The sequence below is a fragment of the Propithecus coquereli genome, unplaced genomic scaffold (genome assembly GCF_000956105.1).
Source record: "Propithecus coquereli isolate 6110/MARCELLA unplaced genomic scaffold, Pcoq_1.0 Scaffold10, whole genome shotgun sequence".
NCBI classification, from domain to species: Eukaryota; Metazoa; Chordata; class Mammalia; order Primates; family Indriidae; genus Propithecus; species Propithecus coquereli.
Window position 1 is genome coordinate 4,750,607 of NW_012133858.1, and position 9,673 is coordinate 4,760,279.

The following is a 9,673-nucleotide window of genomic DNA, read 5'->3' on the forward strand; positions in this document are numbered from 1 at the left end:
GAAAGCGGAGCCGAGACTTCAGCGCGTCCGCGCAGGGGGCGGGGTCGAGGACCGGCTCCTGCGGTGCGGCCCTTCCCCTCTCGCCTCCTCCTTTCCCCAAACGGAGCGGGGCTGGCCAGGACCCGCCGGCCCGGAGAGCTGTCGCGCCGGCTCCGCAAGCCCCAAGCTCCTCGCCGCCGGCTGCGGGCCCTCCGCGACCGGCGCAGAACGACTAGGCGGAGGGCGGAATCCGGCGCGGCGCCGCCGCCGTTCTGCCCAAATGCAGGCGGGCTTCTCCCGGAGAGCACAGCATCCAGAGATCGAGGCCCGGGGCTCAGAAGCAGCCGGCCCAGAGGAGCCCGCCAAACAGCCGCGGCGCCCTGACGGCGCTCCCGGGAGGCCCGCTGGAGCCAGGCTCAGGGCGCGCCATGCACGCCTCGGGCCCTGCGCCGCTCCAGCCGCTCGCGCCGCTCCTCCCTTCTGGCCCGCTCGCCGCCGCCGCCGCCGGAGAGCCCTCCGCATCCCCTCCTCCCGCTGCCTCCCCGCCCCCCGCGCCGCTCGGGCCTCGGCTCACAGAGGCGCGCGGCCGCCTCCGCCCCCGGCCTGGCCGCCGCCACAGCCTCGGCGCCCCGCGGGCATCCTCAGGCCCGGCCGCAAGGACCCCCGCTCCCCTTCCTCACCTAAATTCCTCGCTGCGCCCCTCCCTCCCTGGCGCTTGGAGCCGCATCCAGCCCGCGGTCCCGTCGCCAGACCTGGGTGGCGTGCAATCCTCCCCAGCCCCCGGCTTAGGTTCCTGAGTCCCCAGTCCTACCTCCCCTCTTTTGTATCCCCTTTAGTTCCCCTCCCCCCCATTCAACCCAACTTCAGCCCCGGCGCTGCGCCCCCCTCCCGGCCCCGGCTCGATTGGCCGCTGCCGGAGCTGTCAGACTTGAGTCCGGCGCTCTCATTGGGCGATTCTCGGGCCGGGCGGCCGTGCCAAAGGAGGGCGCCCCGGGTGGGGGGCGGCCGGGCAGCGACCGCCGCAGCGAGACGGAGACAGAGTCCCTGGAGGGGTCGGAGGGGCTTGAGAACCAGACCCGGAAATGGACGGGGGAGATGCAGAGACAGGACCTCTGAGGCGCAGGAAGACAGCGACGGAAAAGATGGAGATACAGTGGGTGAGGCTGATGCGGCCAGGGCGGGGCGGACAGGAACGCTTTGGAGGGTAGATACCGAGAGCAAGCCCCACAGACAGCGCTGGGAACACTTGGCGTTTATAAAGAGCTCTTTGCCCATTCGTACTTTTAAAAATCTCACTTGATTCCCCTCAATAACCCTGGGATGGGACAGGGGACAGGGCCCGTGTGGTTATCCCCAGTTTAAAGATGCGGAAACTGAGGCTCCAAGAGCTTAGTCAACTTGCTGCAGGTCACACAGGTCTCGTAACTCGCAACCCAAGGTCTTTCGCCAGCGCCAGGCTGCCTCCCCAATTTAGCGAGGTGTTAGCAGGAAGGATGGGTACCCGTGCAAGGTAGCACACCCGCTAGGGGGAAGGGAGGAATTGGGGGAAAGTGACGAGATACTCCTGCACAGCGCGGAGACAAGGAGCAGGAAGAGAGAGGACGTTACTTCGGTGCAAAGAGGACCTAGGCCTGTGGAATGACGTGTCTACCCAGTTCCCTTTGCCCCTAAGCTGTCCTGCCTGAGATTCTGGCAGTCTAAACCGTGGGAGAGTTGGGGGACCACATCTCTACGCAGGGTAGAGGTAAACAGCTTTCACTTTACCCTTCTTCATCCTCCCGCCCTCTCCCCAGAGATCTGACAAGGAGCCTAGAGGTCTGAGTAAGCTTCCTTCTCTCTCTGTTTCTGCAGGTCATCTCTGTAGATCGGAAGATAAACCTTGCCAGAGTCACAAATTGGGAGGAGGAAAGTTCCAAGAGATCTGAATTTTTAAAATAACCCCTGAGTAATCCAGCTTTTGAGTAATCCATGATTGGCTAAGGTGTAAAAAGCAACATGAATGTAGTCAACAAAAATTCTTGAACATCCCTAATGTGCAAAGCACTGTGCTAGTTGCTACCAGGATAGAAAGATGACCACACTTGACTGGGAACTTACAGTCAGGGAGGGAAGAGAGCTAACCACTACTTCTAGGTTAGAGCAAAGTTCAAGTGTTCAACAGAGGTCCAAACAGCACATTGGGTGTTGAGAGAAAGGAAGCACTTCCCACTGGAGGCCCAAAAAAGGCTCTGGAGGTCAAGTCTGGGTCCAGCAGGGAAGGATGAATAAGAACAAAGGGAGGATGGACTAATATTTATTAAACAACTACTATATGTCTGTAAATATTTTATTGTCAGATAACCATTTCTCCCCGTTATAAAGATGAGGGAACTAAGACTTAGAAAATCAAGAAGTTTGCCCGAGGCTCATGGTGTATAGCAGTCTTTGTGCTCTACCATGCAGCCATGTAGCCAATAATGACATGGGAAAGATACTCAGGACATAGACAACTGTCAACTGTCTGTACAGAGGTCAGATGGCCAGAGATATCAAGGTTATTGATCAAGGTTCCATTCTTGATCCTCTTCTCTTCTCATTCCCAGAGCTCTCCTTAGGTCATTCCTTTTAATTTTATTTAATTTTTAAAAATAATCATCTTACAACAAAAGCCATGTGTGACAGAGGTAGAAAAAACTAAAAAAAGAAAAGAAAACACAGTCATAATCATGCCACCTAGAAAGAACTAGTATTAAGGTCTTACTCTTTTTCTTAAACAATAACTAGATCTTTTATCTCACAATTAGTTTTAGAGTCTGCCTTTTTCCAGTTAGCAAAACATTGTGGATGTTTTTTCATGTCAATAAGCATTCGTCTATAATATCTGTTTTACTATCTGAACAGAATGCCATTGCATGGGTATAGTATAATTTATTTAACCAATCCCCTACTGTTAGACATTCTTCACTGTCATAGCAGTTTACAAAAACTTTCCACTCCTTTACTGTTATAAACAGTGAGCATTTTTGAGGAAAAATTTTCACATATGAGCCAGGCATGGCAGCATGCTCTTGTAGTCCCGGCTATTCAGGAGGTGGGAGGATTGCTTGAGTCCTGGAGTCTGAGACCAGCCTGGGCAACATAGCAAGACCCTCAACTCAAAAAAAAATATTCACACACATCCATAATTATATCCTTAGGAGAAATTCCTACAAGTAGAATTTCTGGGTCAAAGGATAAGCACACTTTTTTCTCTAAGATATTTCTGAAATCCATATCTTCAACCCTTGCCTCCCTTCCCAGTTCCAAGCTGTCCGGTGGAGAGCTCCCCATGGGTGCTCCATGGGACCCACCAGCTCCCCGGTTTGAATTTATCTGAAACTAAGGTCATCTCCCAAGTAGCTTGCTCCTCCCTCCATTTTCCTGCCACTGGTGGAATTACCTTATCCCAAACACCCTGACCTTAGAATGGTAGTCTCTCCTCTTCCATTGTCTTTTCACATCTGTCTCTTCCCACATTCTCTTCCCACTACCTTCATCAGGAACATCCCCCTCCTTGCCTGGACAATGGCCAACTCTCCCTCCTTACTCTCAGATCTGCCTTCCACTTTGTCCCCAATCTGATCTCATCCCCACTGAAAACTGTCCACAAAACAGCCTCTTCCCACCTGCCAACTTTCACTGTCCACCACTTTCCCGTGTCATCCAGCCACCCTGGACTGCTCTTTACACCTTTGCAGAGATTACTCTTTTTTCTCCATATATCAAACTCACTGCACCTGGGGGAAGCCCCCTCTAATGCCCCTCCCCTGTCCCCCTCCCTCATAGTCACTCCCTTCTCTCCTGCTCCCAGCACACCTTGCTTATATCTCTATTATAGCACTGTCACATTGCATTATCTTGACTTGTTTACAGAACTGTCTCCACAGTCTGCTGAATTCCTTGAGGGCAGAGTTGGTATCTTGTTCTGTGCCCAGTGCTTAGCCTGGTGCCTGGCACATAGGAGGTGCCTAATAGTTGTTGATAAATGCATGGTATTAATACATCTGGGGAATGGTGAGCGGGATGGGATCTCAGGTGTGTGATGGTGGATGAAGATGGATAGGTAGGTTGAACTCTTGAACACAGTGTAGAGGAGGCTGGGCTTCAGTTTAAAGACAATAAGGAGCCCCTGAATTTAGGGACAGGAATATCCTTGTCCATTCTGTTTTGGGAGGCAAAGTGGCAAGGATGTAGCCACATTGAAAAAGCAAGATCCGAGAGTATGGGAGACCAATCTGGAAGCTATTGCAGAGAAGATGTCTATTGGGCCCAAAAGCGACCTGGTGATGGGAATGATGCTATTGGCTGGAGGAGGCCTGTGGAAGGCTGAGAAAGAAACTTGGGGCCAATCTCTAGGTAGAGGAGGAGTCCTCAAGTTCAGAAGAAACCAAAAAATGCTGGGGGAGGCCACAGGAATGAAAGGCAGAGGTTAAGACAAATTCCAGGATGTTCACCTGGTATGGAAAGGCAAGGATGCCATCATCTGATAGAGTGCTGACCAAAGGACATCTCAGGCCTCTCTGAAACGAGTGCTTGGTTTGCTGGAAGTCGGGTGACTACAGACCCAGGGCACAATGGGGCCCTTTGGGAGACCTGCAGACACTCCCCCTTCCCCCTCCAGCTGTCCTGCCCCTGTGCCTCAGTTACCCTTCAGGACTTAATTCTTCACTCCCCTAGACTGCTTTTTAGAGGAATATTTCTATTTTAGAAATTAGAATATTTGGATATCATTAATATTTTAGAATAGTCAGAAATACTTGTAGAAGTGGGTAGTAGTATTACTTCCCTACCTAAAAATACGTCCCCCACACTGCTTAAATCTCCTCTATTAGAAAGTCATGCTTTGGGATAACACTGATTTGCTAAAAATGAATGCAGAAGATTGAGAGACAGAAAGATTAGTGGTTGCCTAGGCCTGAGGAAGGGGAATGGGGAGTAACAGCTAACAGGTACAAGCGTCCTTTGGAGGGTGATGAAAATGTTCTAAAATTAGATTATGGTGATGATTGCACAACCTCTGTTAATACCATATAATAAAATCCACTGACTTGCACACTTTAACCAGGTGAGCTTTATTGTATGTAAAATATATGGTATTGGTTCCAACCAATAAAAATGGTTGGAAAAATGAATGCAGACACTTGTGGCAGGACTGTCATTCATAGCAAGTCATTGTGAATGAGCTTAATCGGGCCCCACGGATGCCTAGCCAAGGTTGGGGGCTCTAGGAGAATGGGTGCTTGCTGTTTAGGAGTAGGGATGAGTTAGGTAGAGGAAGGCGAGGAATCTTGCGACCAGGGTGCATTTCCTGAGGCAAATGAAAGCATAGACTGGGAGACACTGGGTAGAAGAGGTCAGGGTGCCTGGGAGTGGGAAGGAGGGCAGAAAGGGAGGCCAGTTAGGAGCTGGGGGTCAAAAAGGGTCTTTTCCCCTTGCACAGTTTTGCCCTGGAGAGCCCTGCCCTGTAATGAGTTCTTCAAAAGAAGTTAAGGAACTCTACCCAAGGCACCCTCGAGGCTACAAAGGACCATAAAGATTATCTCATTCCACAATCAGGTAGAAATGATTCCACAAGGTGTGTCCACCTACCCTGGACATTTGCATTTTGAGAGCAAGCCCCATGCTTCAAACTCAAATTATTTTTCAGTTTTCCCCAAGTCAGAGAGTAGTTAACAGGATGGCGCATTGGGCATCTAGAGAGTTGGTCATCCGTGGGGCTTGGGGCCAGTGTCTTAGCCACTAGGCACAAATAGCTGAGTCCCAGCACAGGGAGCCATCCTATGCACAGCTAGTCACCCACATGAGGTCTGAAGAAGAAACAGGGACATCAGCCCTCTTACTCTTGACCTCTGGCTTCTTTGGCTTGGAAATTAAGGATGATAAGTTTGCAATTAGCAGTCTGGGGAACTGGGCCCTAGATTTTTCCAGACCCCATCCTTACCCCTAAACCTTGGGCCCTCAGGGAACAGAAAATATTCAAACAGCTCAGATTGGAACTGAGGTGGAAATGGCTGATAATAGCATGATCTGCCACTCTCCCAGGTGCTGACATTTGCATTTTAATGGAGGTGGTTAATGCCTCCATTTAAAGGAGTGACTAATATGTTCTTTCAATTGCAACTGGAGGTAGGTGGGAAACCCTTTGTGGCCTTGGGCCTTTTGACTGTCCCTCTAGTCACATGGCAAGGACTGCACCTGATTGGCAATGGCCAATCCTTAGGACTCTAATGCCCACGTTCTGTACTTTATCTTTGTTCCATTCTTGATTGTGCTTTCTTTCTTGCACTTTTTCCTGAATCCTTTTTTCCTAAAAGTCTAGGAACATCCCCATGAGTCATTTATTCTTTCAACACACATAAACTGATTACCCATTTGAAGCAGAAAACTCTGCTGGGCACAGTTGAGTGGGGGGAGCTGGAGAGGGATGCCAGCAAGATGCCACCCCCAAGAAGTCAGAGGTGAGGAATTCACAGAAAGAGCTAGAGAACAAACAGCACAGTGTCAGCAGAGATGGACCTTGCAGCTTATGCCGAGTGCTTCGTGAACATTACAAACATGAAGTAATGGATTAATAGGAGAAAAATATTCTCATAGGTTGGGGTGAGCAAGAAAGTCTTCGGGAAATGGGGTGGGGTGGGTGTGAAAAGGGACCTTAAAGTATGCATAGGAGTTGGATATACAGAGACTGGATTCAAAACATTCCACTTAGTCACAAAAGACCACATATTATATGATCCTATTTATTATACGAAATATCTAAAATAGGCAAATCTATAGAAAGTAGATTAGTGGTTGCTTAGGGCTAGGGAGGCTTGGGGAGAGAAACTGGAAGTAATTGCTAATGAGTATAAGTGGGGTGATGAAAAGTGTTCTAAGATTTTGGTGATGGTTCCATAACTCTGTAAATATGCTAAAAAAACAAAACCATTGAATTATACATTTAAAATTTATATGAAAGTGTATCACAATAAAGCTGTTACAGGCACAGTGTTGGGCACATGTAATCCCAGCTACTGGGGAGGTTGAGGCAGGAGGACTGCTTGAGCCCAGGAGTTTGAGATCAGCCTCGACAATATGGCAAAACCCCATCTCAAAAAAAAAAGGTAAAAAAAACAAAAATAGAAGGAAAAAGGGAGGCCCCCAAAATCCATTTTTTTTAGTAACACTATTTCACAATTATAGAAGGAATATCCTAGTTTTATGTTCCTAGTCTTTTCCTGTATGAAGGCCCATTTTTAAGGCAAAAAATTTTCAAGGACCTTAACATGGTATATATATGTACTTTTAGTTAAGAAAATACATAATGGTGAAAAGCTACTATAAAATTAGTCATTTAAGTGTGTTAATAATTTATCAATCCCAATAGCATCTATACATGTTAGAAAAATGGTTCTGTATTTGTGGGAGGAGCATGCTTATCATACCTACAGATGGGGCTTAGTGTCCCTCTTTCAGAATCTCCTTGGTTCTTAGGGGTCCTCAGCCCATAGGGTTAGAATCCTGGTCCATGCTCCATCAAGGTGTGTTTGGGTCAGTGTCTAGGTCAGGCTCATGGGTGGAGACCCACCATCAGAAAATCTGATACAACCTCCTCCCCAGGATATTTCTGCCTCTTCAAGCTGCTCAGTCAAAATGGCGCCCTTTCTTCTCCCAAACCAAATGGGCTTTGCTGAGAGCAGACCCAGAATGGAAGTCAGCCAGAGCCATGCTGTTGGCAGACACTCTTCTCTAGCAAATGTAATTAAAGGCAGCAGCAAGTGCCTATTAATTTTTCATTAGAAAAGTCAGAGGCAACCTTCTTGGAAGGCAGCATCATTGAACTTGGGGTTTGGTAGTGAAAGCCAGACTATCTGCTACCCTGTACACACCCCTTTCCATGAGTGCACACACACGTTCACACAGTGAGTCCACAACCTCATTAGTGAGCACAGGCAGGAAAGAGTCAGAGACCAGCACCTCTGTATGCTTCAGAGGTCATTTTGTCCCATCCCCTGTCTCCAATTACCCCAATGGCTAGCTACACATGTAATTGACTGTGTGGACTAATACTGTATATGATGTCTCCCTAAGCTATGTCTCCCCAAACTGTGTTTACATGCCATTCTTATAGTTTGATCCCTAGTTTAAATGCCCTTGGGGAGATTACTATTCAAAGATCTTTATGGTAAATCCTTTGGAAAAGAAAATACAGTGCCTACTCCCTAAAGTGTTTGTTTTATCAGGCAGGGGCAATGCTATGAGGTCAGAAGAGGGCAGTGGGGTCTGAGGGAGCACTGGTCCGAACAGCTATCCCCCTATTGGGAGGCAGGGCCAATTCCACTGGTAACTTGGCAGTTAGCTTATCTCTTTCCCTTAGTCCTTGGGCCTCCTTACTAAGGCTTCCAACCTGATGAGCAAACTGTCTTTCCACTCGACACAGGGGAGGATTAAGGGGAAGCCTGCTAAACTTGGTGTCAGAACACCTGGAGGTTCTACACCAGCTCTACGACTTTCTAGCTCTGTGACCTCTGACAAGTCACCTCACCTCTCTGAACTGCAATCCCCAGCAAAGATAATAACGCCTTCCTTCTTTCCATGATGACTTGTTATGAGGAACAGAACAATGACGTGAAGGTCCTTTTCAAGTTATTCACCCTTATGTAAAATGGGAGGCATTCTTAATACCAGCAAATTAATAAATTTGCTCTTAATAAATCCAGATGCTCATTTTTGAGGTAAGCATGGAATGAGGTACCATCGCTGGGTCTCAAGCTCTTGCATACATTTATAGATGATTATGATAAATAATTTTGTGTCTGTGCTGTGCCTGTACCAGCTCCTCTAGTAGTCTGGGAGATCTGCTCTTTCATCTCTGCTGTGTTCAAAGCAGGCCCCCCAGGGCCATGCAGATGAAGTCTCTGTTCTCAAAGACATTCCCTCTTTGAGGATTCTAACAGACTGCAGCCTGCCTGCCATGCAGACCAGAGTCCTGCAGGCGTGGGTGGAGATTAGAGTGGCCTGGGAGAGCTTGAGTGTTGTTGAGTGTTGTTTCTGCTCTCAGTGGCCACTCTCGCCTTGGAGTGGTCCTGCCCAGTCTCCATGTGGCTGACTCCAAATCTGTGATTGGGGTGGCAAACCAAGCTGTGTTAGAGATCGTGCTGGGGCTGGCTGACCTTCCCCAAACCTGGATAATCTCTCTCCTTGGCAACAGGCTGGGGCACCGAGGGACAGTGACAGATTGTGAAATCCTGGGGCTGGGCTTTCTAGAATTACTTAAAAAGAGAAAATTGTAACAATACCTTGCATTTGTATAGTGCTTTTAGAAAGAAGGAGAGAAAGCAGTCCCTAAAAACTGTTCAAGGACAAGGCAGCTTTACAGTTTGCCTGGTAGCGAATCAGGTGGATAAGAAATGTGTTGTCTTATTCTTATCCACTCAATAACATTGTGAGTGTTGGCAGAAATAATTTTTTCACAGATGAGGGTGCAGAGAAAGAGAGAAGTGGAGTGATTTGATCAAGTTCATACAGCAGAAGTTGGGGCAGAATTTGACCTAACCTTCTTGACCTTTTTGCATCAGCCCAAAGCGGGCAGAGAGGATGAGTCTGGATGACATCACAGTTCACTTTGTCTACGTGAGATTCTGGCATGTAGACAGCTCTTCTGAGTCAGATTGTGCACTTGGTCCTCTAGGGCACA